The 22,167-nt window shown below is 41.3% G+C and overlaps 1 protein-coding gene across 2 annotated transcripts in view; it reads left to right on the forward strand.

The window, feature by feature from the left end:
- Window positions 1-6,747: 6,747 nt before the first annotated feature.
- The window catches only part of RAP1B (RAP1B, member of RAS oncogene family), a 42,571-nt gene continuing 27,151 nt past the window's right edge, over window positions 6,748-22,167 (forward strand). The window contains exon 1 of one of the 2 annotated variants that reach the window (XM_055118390.1): window positions 6,748-6,955. The gene's annotated coding sequence lies outside the window, so the exon portion shown is untranslated. The remainder of the gene's footprint in view (window positions 6,956-22,167) is intronic. The other variant, XM_055118389.1, reaches the window with a different exon arrangement.

Below are 22,167 nucleotides of genomic sequence, written 5' to 3' on the forward strand. Positions count from 1 at the left end.
GGAGATAGGGTGCATGCCACTATACTTGCTTCTGGCCCTAATCTTTCAACTTTTAAAGTGTATCACTTTTTGGAAAGAAAATCACTAACCAAGTAAATTGCTATTTCCAAATTAATAAGTGAGTTAAAATTAATCCAAAAATATATGAAAATTCTGGAAGAGAATTTTCTATCTCTATATTTTATTATTTTCAATATTAGGGCACATTATAAATGCAACTAAAAATAAATATATATTAATTATATAAATAATAGAACATTCTCTGGAATAAAATAGTAGTAAATAGGGGAAAGTCGACTTTAAATGATCAAATAATTGCCAGAAAAGACAAATCTACTGTGATCTAACTGCAGAAAATCCAACCAATTGGATTAACAAGATACTCACACCCACATTTTCCAACTACCCCCAATACTCCATTAAACAATATGGTCTCCCAGAACCTCTAGGAATGACCCCTGAGCACAGAGCTAGGAGTACTGCCAGGTGTAGCTCCAGAACAAAATAAAAACAAAATATGTATGAGCAAAAAAACCCCAAATTTTTAAAATAACTTTAAAACTTTTAATATTTTTTAGCTTTTAAAATAAATAATTTTAAAACAACTTCAACCATGACTGTGGAAAGGTTGGACTGCAGCTGAATCTCACAAAGACAATGTTCATGAGAAACAGACTAGTTCCTGATGTTCCAATTGCTCTCAATGGAACAAACATCTCCGAATGCAGCAGTTACGTGTACCTAGGTCAAGAACTCAACGTGACAAAAGAGTTGGCACTGGAAGTGCACAGGAGGAAGAGAGTGGCATGGAACACCTTCAAGAGCGTCAAAGAAGTGGTTAAGAGGATGAAGAACCTCCAGCTCTGGGCTCATCTTTTCGACTCCACCGTTCTTCCTGCACTAATATACACCTCAGAGACCTGGGCCCTACGAAAACAGAATGATAGCAGGAGTTCTGACATCCGTGGATAATTAAGAATCAGGGACGCTGTCTCGTTTGCCAAGGCGTCGAAAATCAGATGGGCCTGACACGCAATGCGATTTGGAGACGACCACTGGACTAGAGCTGTTCCAACTGGATTCCACAGGACGTCGTCAAAAGAATTCCTGGCCGCCCACCTATGAGATGAGAACCTAAATGAACGCTTTGAGGCTCTTTGTGTTCCTGGAGCAAGCAACGCCATTGGGCTACACTAGCACGGGACAGGGACAAATGGAGATGTTACTGGCACCCGCTCAAGCAAATCGATGAGCAACGGGGATGACAAGTGATACAAGTGAATTTTGAAATAAAGTCCTGCATAGGATGTGCGTGGAGAGGGCATACACAGCAGTACTCAGGGCTTACTTCTGATTCTGTGCTCAAGGATCACTCCTGGCAGTATCCAGAGGACCATGTGAGCTGCCTGAGATCAATCCAGCATGCGAGTGTGCTAGGTAAGTGCCTTACTCCCTGTGCTATCTCTCTGATCCTCATTGTGTTTTCTTGATCACAAAGTTTTCATTCCAAGGGCCAGGAAAATAGCTGGTAGAGTGGCAGAGTCCATGCTAGAGGCCTGGCCTGTGCACAGCCCTGAGATGGGTCCTAGCATCATGTGCTCCCTGCCCACAGTCCCTGTACACCACTGAGTATAGCCCCGATGGCCCAAAAGCCACATCAGTGCCCTACACACTGAAATGCCCACATCACTGTAGTATCTCCCGAGTGCCCATCAGGGGGTGAGCCCTATTAAAAAAAAAAAACCTGCATTTCATACTATGCAGTTATTTTTTAAAGTTTAGTATTTAATCACATGAGAGAGCAGGTAAGAGCATACAGACCATTATTGTTATAGAGAAACAACTCAGAACACAAAGGCTATTAAAGTAGTTTGTGTGCCTCTAAGATCTCTGTTCAGGGGAAACCATGTACTTATATATAAGAAGAATAAGGCAACTTGGCATGTTTCTACTTCATGTAATAACTACAATGACTGCTTATTTGTCTCAAGATAATATTTCAAATGCTGTCTGCATCCTATTTCAGTAGTTGGCGGCTTGACCGCCAAACCTCCCTACACCACATTAAATAAATCTAACCCTTCTACAATTTTGTCAGTGCTGATGTCTAGGCAGTAAAGGATAGATATAATTAAAATCCCTCCCTCTCTTAAGCCCTACCTAAGAAAAACAATACTCATGCAAGGGACATTCTTAGCACGATCAACAGTATATGAGTGTTAATGCAAAAAAACCCTGGGAGTCTGGGGGTTTGCCTTGCCTGAGGCCTCGCTGGGTTTGATCCCCATATCACGTATGGCCCCTTAAGCCCCAGCAGGAATGATCCCTGAGCACAGAGCCTGGAGTAAACCCTGGACACTGCTGGGTGTGGTCCAAAAACAAAAAGAAAAAAATTTTATTCAATCACTGGAAGGAACGACTTCACAAAGTGCTTCCTGTCATGGAATTTTCAAAAGAAGGGGACAGAGCGATAGTAGAGCTGGCAGGGCACTTTCCTTGTACATACAGGTCAACCTGGGTTCCATCCCTGGCGTCCCATATAGTTCCCTGAACATTCACCAAGAGTAATTCCTGAATGCAGAGCCAGAACTAACTTCTAAGCATTACTGGGTGTAGCCCAAAAAACAAAATAAAGAAAAAGTAAATTTACAGAAAATCTTCAAAAACGTTTTGGAATGTGAGTTGTTTGCAAATCAAATACTTGATATAATCATGTCAAGGATGCTCAAGAATTATCATATCCACTCAGGCATTATCATTATTACCATTTTTAGCTTCTAGTTCTAGTTATTTCCAAGATCTGAATATAAATTATACCTCTCAATCATACTTACCAAACTCCAAGAGATAGCTTTTAATGACCCACTGTATAGATGAGAAGGCTAAGGATAAAAGGAATTAAATGACCAAAACCATTATAATAAGGCAAAATATGACTATATGGACAGAGTTGAAATTTGCATTGTATTCACCTAACTACTTAAACACACACACAAGCACAAAAACTAGTGGCCACCATGGGCATTACCGAGAGAAACCAGAAGCCATTCCCTGTAATGTTCAACCACTTTGCTGAGAGTTCAGTACAGCCTGATATTTGTACAGCCATGATCTAAGAATTATTTTTTATGTCTTTAATAGTTAAAAAATAAATCATAAATATTGTATGCAATCAAAGTGAAAGTAAAGTGAAATTTATTAGTTACACAGGCGGGGGGGGCTTAGGGTGGGGGGCTAGGGGCGTGGGGGGGTTAGGGGTGTGAGGGGGCGGGGTGGAGCTATACTGGGATTCTTGGTGGTGGAATATGAGCACTGGTGAAGGGATGGGTATTCGAGCATTGTATAACTGAGATTTAAACCTGAAAACTTTGTAATTTTCCACATGGTGACTCAATAAAAAATTTAAAATAAATAAATAAATAAATCATAGGGGCTGGAGCAATAGCACAGCGGGTAGGGCGTTTGCCTTGCATGTGGCCAACCCAGGTTCAATTCCCAGCATCCCATCTGGTCCCCTGAGCACTGCCAGGGTAATTCCTGAGTGCAGAGCCAGGAGTAACCCCTGTGCATTGCCAGGTGTGACCCAAAAAGCAAAAAAAAAAAAAAAAAAAAAAATCATAGTATAATAAAATTTTATGTAGTGTGTATAAAGTTTTCTTAGAATACAGTCCACTCATCTTTGAGTATTTTTGCACTACAAAGGTAGAGCTGAAACAAAAAACCATTTCTTTCACAAAGTCTTCAGAATTTACTGATACTTTATAGAAAATATTTACAAACTGTAGAAGGAAAGAAGATAGAAAATAAGTGACAGGAAGGAAGATAGAAAATAAGTGACAAATGAAAGAAGCAATAGAGTGAGAATTTGAAGTGATGAAATCACATTGAGTTAGAAATATCAGAAAAGCTAAATTCTTTCTTAGAGGAAGTATATGAGCCTTGAATGGGGCTGGGGTGGGAGCCTTTGGGCATAAACAATAATCTTTGCACAGCAGAGACAAGGAAACACATTGTACTTGGGTAAGATACAAGTTACGAAGGTTCAAGTGAAGACACAAGAGTTTAACTTTATGTTAGGGCAGGAAAGTAACACCAGGCTCTGAGGAAGAAAGAATGAATTGCTCATTATTTTTTAAGATAATCTAGCAACAATGCGAAGAATCAATCTCAGTAAGGGCCTGAAAGATGGTACAGCAGGTAAGGTGCTTTCCTTACGTGTGGTCCACCCTGGTTGGATCCTGGACACAACATATGGCCCCTCAAACACTGCCAGGAGTTACTGCAGAGCACAAAGCCAGAAGTAAACCCTGAGCACAGTCCCTTGTGGTTCAAACTGTCCCTGTCTCCCCCCAAGAATGAATGAATCTCAGCTGGAACAGACCAGAAGTCACAGGGCAAGTTGGGAAGCTAAAGTCCCGGAGCTTAGGAGTAATAGTGCCAACCTTCACAAGTATGGTACTAGAAAAAGAATTACTACCTCCATGTTCAAATTGACAATGATCAAAAAAAGACTGTAGTAAGTGCAGAGCCAGGAGTAAGCACCACTTATGTGCCCCCCCCCCCCGCCCAGATAAAAACAAATGAGAGACAGAGAGAGAGAGAGAAGGAGGGGGGGGGAGACTGGGTTATTTAAAGATAGCAGTGAGGGCTAAAGAGACGGTACAGCAGGTTGCGAACTTGCTTTGCATGTGGCTGACCTGAGACCAATCACAGGCATCCCAGATGGTCCCCAGAGCCCTGCCAGAAATGAGCACAGAAGAGTGAGCCCCAAACACTGCCAGTTGTGACCCTCCAAAAAAACATAACCCCAACCTCCCCCCCACACCAAAAAACAAACAAACAAAAAATAAACAAACGAAAAAAACCCAATAAACCAAGATGGCAAATACAATGAACAAAGGAAAAGAAGAAACTGGTTTGGTGACAAAGAAGATGGCTCAGTTTGCAATATCACCAATTCAAGCTGCCAGGGGAATATCCTGGTGAAGATTTCAAGGAACTAGGAACAAAAGGCTCAAATTCAAAAACAAGTTCGATGCTGAGAGAGATGCAGATTCTAAGATTCTGCATATTTTAATAGCTTAATACAGTCTCAACGATTTCCAGTCTAGTGAAGAAAAATGCATTTTTTAAACAAACTATTCCACATATTCTCTCAAACTAAATAGCCTTAGCTCTAGTCTTAGCATTAATCACAAGGAGTTCTAAAATACTGTGATTTTTAAGAAGCTAGATTATTTTTTTTTAACCCAGAGGTTAAAAAAAAAAACAGGCACATCTGTTTCTATGACCTCAGACTTTCAGACTCTCCGTTTCATGCAGTAATCAAAAAGCCAGTAGCATTTCATTCTTCCAAAATTTATAATTCTAACAGATTGTTCTGAAATTTGCCTTAAAACTTTCATTTTAAAAAACTTTTTTCCAGAGACATTACTAAATACAATCAAGTTAAATTGCAAACCACCTAGAAAGCATATACAGAAAATCTACTGAAGAAATAAAATTTATTCTTATTTATCATTTAGATTAGTTAGCAATTACTATTACTCTTAAAGGGGTGAAATTAATATTTCTTCCAAATGAATGATCTTCCAAGTTTGGGGCTGGAGCGATAGCACAGCGAGTAGTGTGTTTGCCTTGCACGCGTTCAATTCCCAGCATCCTATATGGTCCCCTGAGCACCGCCAGGAGTGATTCCCGAGTGCAAAGCCAGGAGTAAGCCCTGTGCATCGCCGGGTGTGACCCAAAAAAAGAAAAAAAATAATGACAATTCTTCCAAGTTTATCTAAGTTCAATGAAAATTTATTTCAAAAATTAAAGTTTTACAGGGCCTAGTTGAACAATGAAGTCAGCAAAACTAAATGTTCAATGACACCATTCCCCACACGCCCCCTTCTAGTTCTGGTACTTTGCTCTCTCTGACTCCTCTTTGCCCATCAACTCCCCGGTTATTAAAAACTTTGATAAAGTCTTGTAGTAAGAGTCGTATTTTCAGGCTTTTCTCGGGTAAATTCCCTTGCTAAGTTCCCGCCCTTTTTGGAACAAGGCATTTTTGGAACAGAAAGCGCTTTCTGTTGCCCAGCAATCACATCATAACCCTACCTATGAGTAACCCTTTAGAGGGCCCCGACTCGTGCAATTAAACACGCCAGCTATCCTGTTCTCAGAGTCCATTTACGTAGCATGCAAAGTTATTTGGGATGACCGATTTCCTTAGTCTGTGGCAAGGAAATTTGCAAAGGTTCCACCAAAGTTCAGACACGGTGGACGGAGGAAGAAGTTACTTGGGCATTCAGGAGAAAAGCCATTTTCAGCCACTCCAAAGATAGAAGAGTCTATACCCTGACCCAGGCTCCTCTCTAGGTGTGGAAACCGCAAAAGCCCCCCGATGACTTTCTGCGGCCACTTTTTGCCGGCACAAAGGAATTCGCGGTCTGGGGGCGAACGGTGTGCAGTTGGCGTGCACGGCACCTATCGGGGATTTCGGCGGGTTTAGAAACCCTTCGCGAACCTCCAGGCCGGGAAGGAAGGTGACAGGCGACGGCGCCCGGGGACAGTCGGCACAGGAGCCACCATCCGAGGCGGTGACGGCTGCGGAGGCGGAAGCGCCGGGCCGCGGAGGACCCCGCCCCGCGGCTCCCCGCCGCCCCCGCCCGCTCCGCCCCGCGGCCCCGCCCCCCCGCTCCGCCCCGCGGCCCCGCCCCTTCCCGGGCCGCGCACTCGCGCGCCCCGCCCGCGGACGGAAGCGAGAGCGAGGCTGAACGCCTGACGTCAAGGCGACACCGCCAAACCTCGCCCAGAGTCAGGCGTGGAGACCAGCCCGAGCGGCGGCGGCGGCGGCGGCGGCGGCAGCGGCTGGACCGCCGTGGCGCCGGGAGCAGCGACGCGGAGGCAGCGCGAGGCGCGGGGCGACGCTGGCCGCGGGCCCCCGGTGACAGCGTGAGAGGTTCGCCGAGTGCGTGCGTGGCTGCCGAGGGGGGCGGCGGCGGCGGCGCAGGGCGGGGGCCGGGCGCCGGCCGCGGGGAGCGGGTGGGGCGCGGCGCGGGCCGGCTCGGGGGGCCCCGGCGCGGGCGGCCTCGCGGGGCGCGGCAGGTGGGGCGAGGCCGCGGCGCCCCGGCCGGCCGGGCGGGCGCGGACGCGCCGCCGCCGCCGCCTCAGCAGGGGGAACGCGGGCGCGCTTTGCGGAAGGGGTCAAATGTCTGAAATATGGCGGAGGAAGTGAGAGCCCGAGGACCCCCCCATCCGCCCGCGCCCTCCTGCCCGCGGACGCCGCGGCCCGCCGCGCCCGCCCCCCCCCGCGGGGACGCGGGCCCCGCCCCGGTGCCCCCTCGCCGGCCGGCCGCGGGCCGCGCCTGCCCCGGCCGCGGGTGGAAGTTCGAGCGGAAACCAGAAAGTTGTCCTTCGCCGACCCCCGGCTTCCCCCGGCCCCGCGCCCGGGCGGCGCGGCGTTTCCGCGGGGGGTGCCGCTCCCCGGCGCCCCGCGGCCCGGAGCCTGACAGGGAAAAAGTTTGCCGGAATCGGGGCGAGTTTGCGCCCATTTGTTGCGGGAAGTGGTAGGAGGGAAGCTGCGGAGGGAGCCCCACCTCGTCTGGCAGCCGCCGCCGCGCCGGAGACGCGCTGTTAAAGGGGCCTCGCCCGCCGCCCGCCGGGGGGACCCGGGACGTTGGTCGCCGCGGCGCTGTTTCCGTGGGTCGCTGGGCTTAAAGCTGTCAGCGCCCCCCGAGTTCCGGGCCGAATGGCACCCGGAGGCGCGCACCCCCACCCACCCCACCCCCGATTTTTCTTGCTTTTTATTTTTTAGTTTTTGCTTCGGTAGGGTAGGGGTGAAGAAACCAAAACCCACCGTGTGGTTGATCGTTGGGTTTTTTTTCTTCCTTTCTTTTTGCAGAAGCGCTCATCCTGGCGCGGTTAAGCTGGTGGCTTGCTTCCTTCCCACCCTCTTCATGAGTTCTGTGTTGTTTTGTTTGGGGGGCCACACCCGGCGTTGCTCAGGGCTTGCTCCAGGATCCGAGCTCCGACCCCTCCTGGTGGTCTCAGGGGCCCATACGGGATGCCAGGGATCGAACCCACGGGTCTGCCTTGTGCAAGGCAAACGCCCTACCCGCTGGACCGCCTCTCTAGCCCCCTCTTCGTGAGTTTGAGGGGAAAAACATCGCCCTCCCTCCCTGCCCTACCTCCCCGTCCACCCCAGCCCCTCTCGCTGTTAAGGTGGCAAGAAGAGAAGTGACATTTTTTGTGTGGTAGAAGAGTTGACACGAAGGTTGTGTCTTTAGTATTAAAAAAAAGTTCATTGGTCCTCCCTGAAGTTAGGCTGGCAGCCTCGCCATGTATTCAGTACTTGCGAAAACTCAAGTTGTAAATTTATTTTTGACTCTTGATCTCCCCCTCGCTCTCTTTTGTGCGCTGAGGCTTTTCGGGCTAGTTTAAAATGTTAAGTGGGCAAGAAGTAACTTTTTAAAGGGAGACGTTCTTTAACTTAAAGCTTCTAGCGTCCTCAAAGCTGCATGTCTCTTCTGTAGTATTTGAGTCATAATGGAGTCATGGGACTTTTTAAGAGCCGGAAGGGACTCTTTAGATCATTTTGTCCCACCCTCATTTTGTGGAGAAAATAGGCTTGGAAAAAGATAACTAGTTGGTGGTCCTTTGCACTTTTAGCCCAGTTGTCTCCGTAATAGAAACCCCTGAGAAAGAAATCAGAGATATTAATAGGAGTTAAAATTAAGGCTCAGAATGAGGTGGATTCTGCAAATAGTGAAGGAGAACCACTGGGGTAGTACCATTGCTATGTTCTAAAAGAGGAAATTGATAGAAGATTAAAGAACTTCATTTAGGGATTCAGAACCCAAAATGATAGACTTATTTGGGTCCAACCTTCCCCTATGCTTTTAATCTCAGAGTTATATAAAGCGCCTGCTTGGCATTATCTTGTTTGGTATTCACAATAAATTCTAATCTGCTTCATTTGGAGAAGCCCCGACATAAATACTTGAAATACTTGTAGCCAGTTTGTCTTAATATGCCAGTTATAAGAATCACTCTTTGTATCACTTGTCATCCCCTTGTTTGTCAGTTTGTTCAAGTGGGCACCAGTAACATCTCCATTCATCCCTGTCGCGTGCTAGTTATAGGAATACAGTTGAAAAACAACTAAAGATCCATCTCAATGTAAGCTGTCCTACTTTAAATTATAGTAGAGCTCATGAAAATGATTGCTTTTTCTTTTGTCTTCTGCTTCCTCCCCCTCATGAAAGTTATCTCTCTTCCATGACACATAGCACTTCCTACCCTCTGTTATAATTACATGTATTTTTGTTTTCTATTTCACTAAATTGTAAACCCCAAGGACAGGATATTTTCTTTGGATGCCCCTAATCACTGCCTGGCTTCTTGCACAATTTTGTTTATTGTAAGCACCATGAGGGTAGGACTCTGTTCATTCCTGACTCTAGTCGTACTTCTAGAACCTTGCTTAGTCACAAAGTGTTTAGCATTTCAATTTAGGAATTAGCTGTAATGAACGTTTAAAGAGAAGATATTCAATCAATTTTGCGTTTCTTCAAAATAATTTCCACATTTTTTTGCGTTTCTTCAAAATAATTTCCACATTAGTTTTGGAATCTCATTTTACTGAAAACAATCCTTGTTTGAGTAAAATGAGCCACATTAAAAGAAAGTGAGGACATAAGTTCAGGAGTCACCATGCAAAAAAGGGTTTAGCAAAGTATAACCAAGAACTTAACAAAATTACTTGGCCCGAGTGATAGTACAGTGGGTGGGGCCTTTGCCTTGCACTAAACCAACCTGAGTCCAGTCCCCAGCATCCCATATGGTCCCCTGAGCACCGCCCAGAGTAAGAGCTTGAGTGCAGAGCCAGTTGTAACCCTTGAGCATTGTTGTGTTTGCCGAGCCCCCCCCCCCCCCCGCCCCAATTAAATTCCTTGATTTGGGCGCAGAGAGATAGTATAGTGGGTAAGGCTCTTGCCTTGAAAATTGCTGACCCAAGTTCAATCCCTGACATATGGCCCTCAGAGTCACCGCAAGAGTGAAACTTGAGCACAGTTGGGTGTGGCCCAAAACTCAAAAAAGAAAAGAAAAATTGTTACGGTCCATGTACAAGTGTATCTTCCATTGGAATCCAAGATTCATATTAGGCCTACACAGTGATTCATAATATAATTAATTATACATGGTGTTTTGAATGTGGAGGTCCGTGGGGGCCAGATAGATAGCACTGTGTGTAGGGTGCACATGGCCCATGCGGGTTCAGAAGCAAGCACCCCATATGGTCCCCCAGCCAGCCAGGAGTGATCCCTGAGTCCAGACCCAGGAGTAAGCCCTGAACACTGCCATTGTGTTGTGTTTTTACTGTAGAGATTTGGATGAGAAGTTCATGTTTTCTTTGACTTTAGTTATAAGTAGTTGGTAAATAACTATTTGGGACTGTGAAGTAATCAGATACAAAGAGAATCTGGTTTAATTTATTATTTAGGTGTTATTCCCCCCCACACACACACACCTCGGGCTTTATTATTGAATGTTTAGACTTTACTGATACGTGTCACTTCCCTAGATTTAAAGTACTGTGTGCCTATTCATGTAAAAGAGGGTGGGTATTGGTTTGTTCTGTGTAGATATGACTGGCACTGAGAGGAGTAGTTTGGTATTTATGAAAATATTCAAAACTGATTTTTCTTTTATGACAGCCATATTTACTCTATTGGAAAAACTTGATAACAAGTTTTAGAGATATTAAACTTTGTAAGACTAGTAGTTATTAAGTTGCATTTTCCCCTTCCTGTTATTTTTGAGAACTCCATAGTCTCTGATATTATGTTAAACTTTTATTGTTAGCCTTTAAAGTATGATTGCTTTTAGAACAAGTTAGAAGAACATTTTGGTAAATGTAATGGTTCATTGTAACTTTGGACAAGTTTTTTAGTAAAATTTTTTCAGTGTTCTTGAATATTTTGCAATGTTACTAAAAGATTCTAATTACCATTTGAGAACTTAAGTCTTTAAGTTTATTAAAAGTTTGGGATTCTCCTGAACACAATGGAAGCAGTTGCTACAAAGAATGAATTTTACTATTCATTTGTAAAGACTTTTCCTATGTATTTTTTTGTACTTTGTTTGAATCTAGTTGAATATTGAATTTTTTAAGTCAGTACTTTTTTTTATCAAATTTCTATTTTAAGAAAGAGAGTATGAGAAACTTTTGTGCTATCTTTAAAACAATTAACACATTGTGGGTGGGAGAAGTTTCTAGGGGTCAAACCCAGGGCCTCAGATACGTGAAACATGTGCACTATCTCTTAAAAAAAAACTGGGGCTGGAGCAGTAGCACAGCGGTTAGGGAGTTTTGACCTGGGTTCAATTCCCAGCATCCCATATGTTCTCCCAAGCACCACCAGGAGTAATTCCTGAGTGCAGAGCCAGGATTAACCCCTGTGCATCGCTGGGTATGACCTAAAAAGAGGGGGGAAAGCCCCACACACTTTAAAATACACCACTGGCAAAAAGAAATCTCTAAATTTCTCAGTGTTAACGTGTTTGTTCCTGATAGTCAAATGAGAAGAATACAGGAATTAATCGTTAATTCAGTAGTTAAATAGGAAGAATTTTTTCCTGTCTCCAGAAGATAAAAAATTTTAAACATTTTCAAGTAATCTTAAATTTTAGGGGGAAAACTTTAATCAGAGCATAATTATTTAATGTTCTCATTTTAAAGTGTATTTTGAGATGTTTGCTAAAACTTAATACTTTTCTAATTAAACTCTTATTTTTGTAGTTACATTAATACCAGTGAGACCTTTAAAAATTTAGAGTGGTTTCTAGTCTCATGAGATTTGTTAAGTAATCTGGTTGAACGTTTATAAACAATTGCACAAGTAGAATGAATTAAGGATATTAGATATTAAGGAAAGAGAACATTGTTTAAAAGCCATTAAAATTTTGATCACTTTAAATTTTTATTTCTTTGCAGTCATCACTTTTATGTACGGTTGCTTGCCAAATTTTTCAGTTGTTGCTTTAAGATTTTATGTCAATAAATAAGTACTATATTTTTCTCTTTAAGACAGCATTTTGTTACATAACATTTATTTTGAAAATATACAAAAATTATTGCTTCATTGGTGGATCATTTCTACCTGTAGCTTTCCTCTTTTTTATTTTGTGGAAAGGGAAAAATGATTAAAGGGAATCTGTTTTGTCCATTTAATAGCAGCAGTTTTTGGCAAAAACTTCTGGAAAGGAAATGGAAAATATTACATAAAATGAATTTCTAATTATGTGTTTTCTAAAAATGTACCCTCAGACTGTATTCATGTCTTTTTATGTATACTAAACAAAGGTTGGGACTTCTGGAAGTTCTGTTAGTGGTACTGAGGGCATCAATTTAAAACTATAAAAAGGCTTTTTAATAGATTTTAGGTGTTAATTTGGTATGCATATTACATCCAACTTATGTTTTAAGGTTACATTGAGAGCATTATTCTGTGGGGCGGGAGGGGCCACACCTGCTCCGCTCTGCTCAGGGACCACTCCTGGCTTTGGCTTGGGGGCTTCTGTGCAGTGCCAGGATCATATCACGGTTGGCAACAGACAAGGCCAGCATCTTTACCCTGTTAGCTCTCTGGCCCTGCAAACATTATAGCTACTTCTTGTAAAAATTATATCATTGTGTCTCATAATTACAAAACTCAGGAATTCTGAATTATGCAGATAATAGAGGACTGGAACAGGTATGTAAACGTGTATCTGTTTTATTCTGTTGCTCTTAAAATTGTTACACTTAAATATGCACAGGATTTATATTGCTAAATACACTGGGCAAGATATCAGTATGTTATTTGTTAAATTTCTTGCCCAAGTTTTGAGTGCAAAATAGTATGAAGAAGAAAATACAATTTGTAATCCTACCACTATTGTGAACTTTTGAGGTGGAATTTGTATTTCCCCTTTCTGTAGCTCTCCCACCTCCTTACTTCTCAATGGGAAAGATACATACTCTATAGAGCCACTGAAGATTAAATGAAATGTACTAGTGTAGTACGTCTGTTTAAAAAAGTTTTTATACTCCTATAACATTGCTTCCATTTGAAATTGAATTGAATTTTAAGATTCCTTCACTAAGGTACGAGTGGAGATTTAAAAAGAATAACTGAGGGGGGGGCCAGAGCGATAGTATAGGAGTAGGGCATTTGCCTTGCACTTGGCCGAGTTCAATCCCCGGGTTCAATCCCCGGCATCCCATATGGCCTGAGCAGTGCCAGGAGTGCTGGAGCAGAGCCAGAGGTAACCTCTGAGCATCACTGGGTATGACCCAAAAAGAAAAAATAATTTTTTTAAAAAAAGAATAATTGTGAACAGCTTAATAATGAATTGTCTCAACTCAGTGATCTTTAAAGTATGGTCAAAGGAATCTTGGGAATTGTCTAGACTTTTTAGCATACCTTCAAGTGTAAAATTATTTTCACATTAATGATGAGATGTTTTTTGCTTTTTTACTGTGTTGACGTTTGTGTAGATGGAGTAAAACCAATAGTGGATGAAGTTTCCTATCCCTATAAAAAAACTGCATTTGCGTTATTTTTTTTTTTAACTTTTAAATAAATGTTCTTGATGAAAAGTGAACTTCTGTAAAAAGATCAAATCTTATCCTTATACACATAATTTAAATCTCCTATGACAGAACAAGAAATTCATGCTTAAGACATTTTTTGCTACCATAGTAAAATACAGTGTTAGTGTCCGGGAAAGCATTTGTGTGATTGACTTACAGGCTGAATCAGCCATTTTTTTCATGGCATGTCATTTTTATTTGAAGGAAATCCTGGCAAACTGATTATTCATACTTGGATATTAGGCCCAAAACAAATAAAACTAAGCCTGTGCTTTAAGGAAAAGAATGACAGACTTGGGGCCTGGAATGGTTAGCTCAGTGGCAGAGCACTTATCTCTGCATATATTTTTCAGGTTTAAAAAAAAAATGACAGTAAGGGAGAAACATGAGCACAAAAATGTATAAATCTGTAACTGTACCCTCACGTTGACTCACTAATTAAAAATAAACTATTAAATTAAAAAAAAATGACAGTTTAGAAAATTGCCATTTCGGGGCTGAAGTAGTAGTACAGTGGGTAGGACTCTTGCCTTGCAAAACTGACCCGGGTATGATCCCTGAGATCTGCCAGTTGTAATTCCTGAGTGCACAGCCAGGAGTAACTCCTGAGGTTGGCTGGATGTGCACCCCCCCCCCAAATTTCCCAAAACTAAATCAGTAAATAATCATTTGAGGCTTTATTTCTTTGCCCTCTTCTTTGAACAGTTTGTTCAACTTTTGGTCACCCTAACAGGTTACATGATGATGATGATGATGATGATGATGATGATGATGATGATTGCTGTTATCATTTTATTCTTTGCATGGGATCAACCAATGGCCTCATATTTACAAAACTCTGCCACTGAGACATCTCTGGCCTTCATGTCATTCTGTTTCTGATCTGTTTGTTACCTGATCACTCCATTGTGGCTAGAATTGGGGCCACACCCAGCTGTGTGGCAGGCTTTACTCTGCATTAGGGATCACTTCTGGTGGTCCCAGGGGACTTTATGGGGTGCCTGGGATCAAACCCAGGTCAGCCACATAAAGGCAAGCACCTTTCCCAAACAATTTTATTTTCAATTTTTTGGATTTGGGGCAACACCTGCAGTATTCAGGGGTTACCCATTGCTGTGCACCCTGGAAGTACTCCTGGGCTTGCTACAGGCTGCCTAGGTTTGAACCCATGTCAGCGGCGTGCATAGAATGCACACTGCCCACTGTATTGTAGTAGCTTTCCTATGGTCAACCAATGGGACTTTTTTCCCATTTCGAGTTTAATATTATCTTTTTTGAGAATTTGGTATGCTTTCTACCTTGAATAAATACTTTTTTTTCTTTTTGGGTCACAACCGGCCATGCTCAGGGGTACTCTGCACTCAGGAGTTACTCCTGGCAATGCTCAGGGGACCATATGGAATGCTTGTGATCAGCCACTGAAAGGCATAAATACATATCTTTTTTCAAAAGAAATGATAATGTTCTTACCTGTTAGAAGAAACCTGGTGGTTGTTTTTTTGTTTTGGGAGCATATCCAACTATGTTCAAGTCTAACTCCTGGCTTTGTACTCAGGGATAACTCCTAGCGGTGCTCCAGAAACCATATGAGGTGCCAGGGTTTGAACCCAGGTCAGCTACATGAAAGGCAAGTGTCTTTACCTCTGAACTTTCTCTAGCCCAAGAAACCTGGCTCTTTTTCACGTTTGTGTAAGTTCAATTATAATGATCCTTGTTACTGTGAATTTCACATTCTAGGACGATTCTAATTTTAAAAGATTTTAAAACTAATCTGCATTTGGTACATGGTAATAGGTTTCTTATATAAAACACAGAACAGAGGTAGCTAAATTGTAGTTTATGCTGTGCTCCTTTAAAGTTGAGCACCAGTTATTTTCATTAAGATAGTAAAATGGTGTGTTCTATGAAGAGAATACTGAACTGGAACGCCACTGTTTCAAAGAACAGGATTGACAAAAGAGAGAGAGGAGGGCATGTGGAGTGGTGTGAAAAGAAATGTGAAAAAAAAAGCATAACTTAGAGGTAGCTTCAGGCACTCAGCATTGTAGAACTCCTGCTTACAGGAACTAATCCCACAGTGAGGGAAGGAATTTAATTGGAAGCATTTAGTTCTCCTGTATTAAATAATTAACTGGTCAGTTGTTTTCAGTTCTGCATAGGGAACATACTGACATCATGTTTTATGTTTAGATATCCAAATTAGTCACAAGATGCCACTATTTTGAGATTGTTACTTTTTTAAGTAACAGATTTCTGCTTCTTTAGCTTTTTTTAATATTTAAAGCATATTCCCCATAAAAGAGCCCTATGGCCTGTAGTAATCACCCTTCAAAGAGAGAAGAGAATTCACAGACTTTTCAAGGACATAAAAGTTTTGGTAATAGTTTCCTCTTATTTACATATAAATGATGGTGATAATAGGCATGAAGAGGTGGATGTGCAGTAAGTGGAGCAGAAAAGAGAATGCCAGTGGTGATTCAGAGGTTCTCTTTCTAGTGAGAGGGCTGCTCTTGGTGCTTACTCACTTTCAAGTTGAACAGCAGTGATAAACTCCATCTCGTGATGCTTTAGTGAAGGAGCTGGTCCACCAGAGTTCTTTCTAGAAGTTAAATTAATACACTTTATCATTTGGATATAAAGGTGTTAAATGTTTTTATCACTAAGCAGCTGTTTTTAGCCCCTTCCTCTGTACTTTAAGGTACTTAAAAGGACACATATCATTTTAGAAATTGTAGCTGATTCTTTTGAGTATGTAAATAATCTAACAAATGATGTCCTAGATTTTGAGTCGTTACTATCACTGTTGGTTAAATGGTGATAGTGACCTGGATGACCTAGGCTTCCTTTTCTCCGCTACTGACATTGAAACCTTCAGCAAAGTCAGTGTTTCTTAGGATGTATCTTTATGTAGAGACAGTTTGATTAAATGGCTGTTATGGTCTTTCTGAGCTCTAAAATCCGGTGTTTCTAAATAATACCCTTATTTAAGCCCCACAAATTTCCTCTCCAGACATCCACAGGAGCTTCCTAATTCTTCCTTCTTCACTATTCAGTCTCCATGTAGAAGACAAAGTCATATTTTAAAAATGTAAATCCAAACATGTACTTCCTCCTGTCCCTTCGAAGTCTGGCTTAAAATAAAAACCAGTACCTACCAATACTTGCTTATTTCCCAGCTTTACCTCTTTATCACTGTTCTCTAAAAACTCTTCCCACCCTGGATGTCTTTATCTTCATCCAGCAAACCCTCTCCCACTATCTGTGATCCCAGTTCATCTGTATTTACAGAATGGTTTTTCCTGAAGACCTCATATATAAGGGAGCATCTCTCTATTAAAAGTACTAGTTTTCACCCAGAATTTTTAAATTTTTTTTTTTTTAACTTTTGTTTCGGACAGTCATATCCAGCAGTACTCTGGGCTTACTCCTGGCTCTGTGTGATATTCACTCCTGGATCATTTGTGGTGCCGGTGATAAAACCGTGGGTTAGTTGCATGCAAGACAAATGCTTTTTTTAAACCCTGTATTATCTCTCTGGCCCCCAAATTTTTAAAGACTTGGTCTTCATTCCCCTTCTTCCTTGGAGCACATGTCTCTCTTTGCTTGCTTACTTCCACTCTGGAGCAGCCTGTATTCTTTATTGAACATTGTCTGACTCTCATTCTCTTCCCTCACATCTTTCTAAATAAAATTTCAATGAAAACTATCTTGCTTCACAAGACAAAAATCAAGATATTTAAGACTTTAACCATTTATTGTCAATTCCTATCAGACTTACTACATTTAGCTTAAGTGTTATATCTATTTTCAACCATAATTACTCAATATTTAGGGCATTGGTCTCTTGAGGACACTTTCATATCATTGAATTGAGAACTGTTCTCAATCATTTCATGTTAGAACTTAGTTGAGTAATTACCATCTAAGATTCTTAGCAAAGACTTGAAAAATTAGTATAAAATAACTAGTTCAAATAATAATAAAAATACCCAAATAAATCATCTGGATGTGTCTTTAGAACCAGAGGAACAAGTGAAAACTCAAAAACTTCAGTTGTCCAAGAAGAAATTAAAAGTGAAGTGGAAGCTGTACATGATACTAAAGGGTTCGAAGCTTAAACTCAGTGAATCAGCTTAGGCAGCAAAACAAATTGAAAAAAATACAAAGTATATTCCAAGAAGTGGTTTGCTATTGTAGGTATTTGTGAATTGGTTCGTTATTTCTCATCTATAATTCTTGGTGCTAGATGTTTTAGAATTTGGGGGGAAATGTTTTGTTTCATTTGGGGGCCATACCCAGTAATTTTCTGACTGCGCACTCAGAACTTCTACTGGTAGTTAGTACTCAGGGGACCATATAAGATGCTGAGGATGAAACACTGGTCAGCTATGTGCCTTGTGCTGTTGTATCACTCCAGCCCCTTGGGGGTAAATTTTGAATAAGTATTCACACTTATTCAAACTTATTTCTATTTTTTTCTCTTTTTTTTTCTTTTTGGGTCACACCCAGTGTTGCATTGGAGTTACTCCTGGCTCTGCACTCAGGAATTACTCCTGGCGATGCTCGGGGGACAATACAGGATGCTGGGAATCGAACACGGGTCGGCCGAGTGCAAGGCAAACGTCCTACCCGCTGTGCTGTCACTCCAGCCCCACAGACTTATTTCTAAACTGAAATAAGTATTCAGACTAATTTCTAACTGAAACATGATCTGTCATTCCACTGAAATAAATAGTTATAACTAACTTAAGTACATTAGTATTTAAGTTTATAACATTTTACTTCATGGAAAAAAAGATACATATATCATATATATTAAATCAGGCTTTGCCACCAAACTAGTTGGGAAACTCAGATATCAGAGATTTTTTAATTTCAGAACTTTTATGTTAAATAGGTCTGAAGTTGGAAAACCTTTTGATTCTTCCCTGTTTGGGGGGAAAGACAGTTGAATCTGAAAGATGGTTTTAGAAGTAGTTTTTTTGATGCTGATTTATACTGGAATGTTTGCACACTTGAAAGTGAGTCTTTCAAGACAGAAGTTTCCAAACTCTTTTAGCCTTCTCTCTATTTCTGGGAAGGAGGAGAGAACCAGAAGCACCCAAAACCAGTGCCCTCTGGAATCTAGTTTCTTTAAGTGAACAAACAGAAAATAGTTCAGTAGTACTTGAGGCGACTATCATCTCTCACCCCCCCACCATCAGTTCCTGCATCCCCCCACCCCCCAGAGGCATATTACCCATTTTGGGAAACATTGATTTAAGGGCATGGGAGAACCATTTAATTACTTAACAGCTAAATATTGATAAGTAATAAGGGTTTATCTCTGTATAATTTATGCCTAGAAAAGAGTGTTGAAAAATATTCATAATCGATCTTAGGACTCCCTACCATCCTGTGGGAAACTTTCTACCGTTTCTCTTTCTTTTCGTCCTTTTAAATAAAACCTCTACTGAAGGTGGCCAAAATGATGATAACAACAGGTTGGCAATGCTCAGGCTTTATTTCTGCTCTACCCTCAGGAATCACTCCTAGCAGGGCTCTGGGATCTAACCCAGGTTGGCCTTGTGCAAAGCAGACATTCTACCTGCTGTGCTATGTCTTTGATTCCCAATTTTCTTTCTACATTTTATGATGTCTTTAAGCTATTGTGCATTTTGCCTTGTGATTGTTAGAGTGTCTGATAATTATGTAATACATATATAATTCACCTTGAGAGTATAGTGGATAGGGCACTTGATTTGATTTGCATGTGGCCAACCTGGTTTCAATCCCTGGCACCCCATGTGGTCCCCGCCAGGGGTAATTCCTGAGTGCAAAGCCAGGAGTAATCCCTGAGCACCTCTGGGCATAACCCAAAATTTTAAATTTTTTAAAAGGTATTGATTGTTTATGTTGTTGATTTCTGGTCACCAGCAGACTACTAAAATTGAGGGGAGTCAGAAATACCTACAAATATACTACTGCTTAAGGGGAAGGAATATGCCCCTTAATATACTGCTGTTCACTGGTCGACTATAATTGTGGTTTTTGGGTTTTGCTTGTGGGGGTGGGAAGGGCGCAGATCTGCAGTGCTTAGGAATTACTCTTGGCTCTGCACTCAGGAGTTACTCCTGGCAGTGCTCAGGGACTACTATCTCTCCGGCCCCTCAGTTGTAATTGTGAAGATTTGAGATTAGAATAGAAATATTCCAGGGCTATCAGTCTCCCAAAACATTGCTTGTAAGGCCAATTGGTATTGACAAGGAAGTACATATTAAAAAATGCTCCTTTGAAACTGAGAATTGATTACAGAAGTATTTTCCCCATATGCCATGCTTTTCTTATAACCTAATAAACATAAGCTTATGTCTTTATTATGTTTATTCATTAGGTGCATAATAATGTTCAAGAGTACAAATGCTGAATCTTACAGAATTGCCAAGTCAGAAATGTTTTGAAAGCTACTTTTAAAAAACACTCAACTGACCTAGTAATTATGCAGATAGGTAGAATAATGTATGTGGGAAAGCTAAAAAGTAAGCACTATTGTTTCCAGTGAAGTGTGGCATATCTTTTATTTTTCTACACAGTCTTCACTCTGGGTTCTAAGAGCATCTTGAATGAACTGAGGGGTAGAGAATAATGGAAGCATTATTAAATGAGTCAAAAAAACGGCTTCATACAACTTTGCTGCAAATTTTAGTATAGTATTCAACAACTAGCATAAAGTGCTTAGATCAAAATATTTTTGTTAATTTTTATCATTTGAACGTTGGGCAGCTTTACTAGGGAATTTTTCAATAGAAATGTCCTGCTCTTGGAATTTCATTTAGAATGTCTTATAGTCTTGCAAATTATGAATCTGTGACTGAAAGTCATGTCATTATTATTTGTGGTTTTAAGTGCATTTGAGAGCAATAACATTAGACTTTGTCATTTAATCTTAACTAGATGAATAGTAGCACTGCACTGTAGCACTGTTGTCCTGTTGTTTATTGATTTGCTCAAGTGGGCACCATTAATGTCTCCATTGTGAGACTTGTTACTGTTTTTGGCATATCGAAGATGCCACATATAGCTTGCCACGCTCTGCCATGTGGGCAGGATACTCTCGGTAGTTTGCTGGGCTCTCTGAGAGGGACAGAAGAATTGAACCCGGTTGACCATGTGCAAGGCAAACGCCCTACCCACTGTGCTTTCACTCCAGTACAGATTAATAGTAAAAGAAAAGAAAAAGGAAAAAAATATTTTGTCCTTTTTGGGGGTAGAGCAAGCAATCTGGAGATGCTCAGGGCTTATTCCTAACTCTGTCCTTGGGGTCACTCTTGGTGGGCACAGGGAACTTTATGGGATGCAAGGGATTGAACTCAGATCAGCTACTTGCAAGGGAAATGCCCTACTCCACTGTGCCAAATATAGTAGCCTTTGAGCTATCCATTGGCCCCAGAATTATCTTTTTTTTAAATCTTTTTAATTTTATAAGTTAGTTCACAATATTTGATTACACTTAATATTCAAACACCCATCCCACCACCATTACAGCTTCCCACCACCATATTGGGGATGTTTCCATCCCAAAGCCCCAATCCCTGTTCCAAAACACAAATTGCCACATGCCACGTGACTTTAGTTTTTCTTGTGGATGTGTAATATTCTGTTGTGAATGTATATTGTCATTTCTTTATCCATTCATCTGTGTTTTTGACATTTGGGTTGCTTGACTATTGTACTAAGAGTGAATGTGGATGTGCATGTATTTTTTTTAAATAGCATTTTTGTGTTTCGGGGGTAGACACTAGAAGTGTCTAATAAACTGTCAAATATGAGCTCCGTTGTTCCCCCCCCCCCCACACACACACACCCCTCCAAAAAATCTCCATTTTCTCAATAGAAGTTGGAACAGATGACATACCCACAAGTAATGATGAGAGGATGAGAGTTCCCTGGTTTTTTTTTTTTGGGGGGGGGGTTTGTATACACATTTATATACCATTCTTACTGGTTTGAGGTGATAACCTAGTTGGCTCTGTGTTTCCCTGATACTTAATGATAATGGACACATTTTAATATACTTATTTGCTAGTATGTCCTCTTCCTGGAGGTGTGTTCATCTCTTCTCCCCATTTTATTTTTGATGAAGTTATTGGTTCTTTTGTTTCCGATTTATGTGAGTGCTTTTTAGGTTTTGGATATTAGTTCTTCATCTGAAGTGTTGTGTGTGAATAGCTTCTCCCACTTGGTAGGTTATCTTTGGTTTTTGTTTTGGGATCACACCTGGCAGTGCCCTAGCTCTGTGTTCAGGGATCACTTCTGGAATTCGTGGACTACATGGATGCCAGAAATTGTACTCAGGCTGGCTACCCAGGCAAGTGCCTCGCCTGTTGTACTATCTCTCCAGCCCCCAGTAGAGTATTTTAGCCCTATTTTTTTTTTAAACACTGAAAAAGATTTTTTTTATTTCATATAGTCCTACTTTCCTATTTTTGTTTTTCTGCCAGTGGAATCAATAGAAGTTTATTTTTTAAAGTATGGTTGTACCCTTCCCTCCCTTTATTTTTTGT

This window comes from Sorex araneus, chromosome 10 (genome assembly GCF_027595985.1).
Source record: "Sorex araneus isolate mSorAra2 chromosome 10, mSorAra2.pri, whole genome shotgun sequence".
NCBI classification, from domain to species: Eukaryota; Metazoa; Chordata; class Mammalia; order Eulipotyphla; family Soricidae; genus Sorex; species Sorex araneus.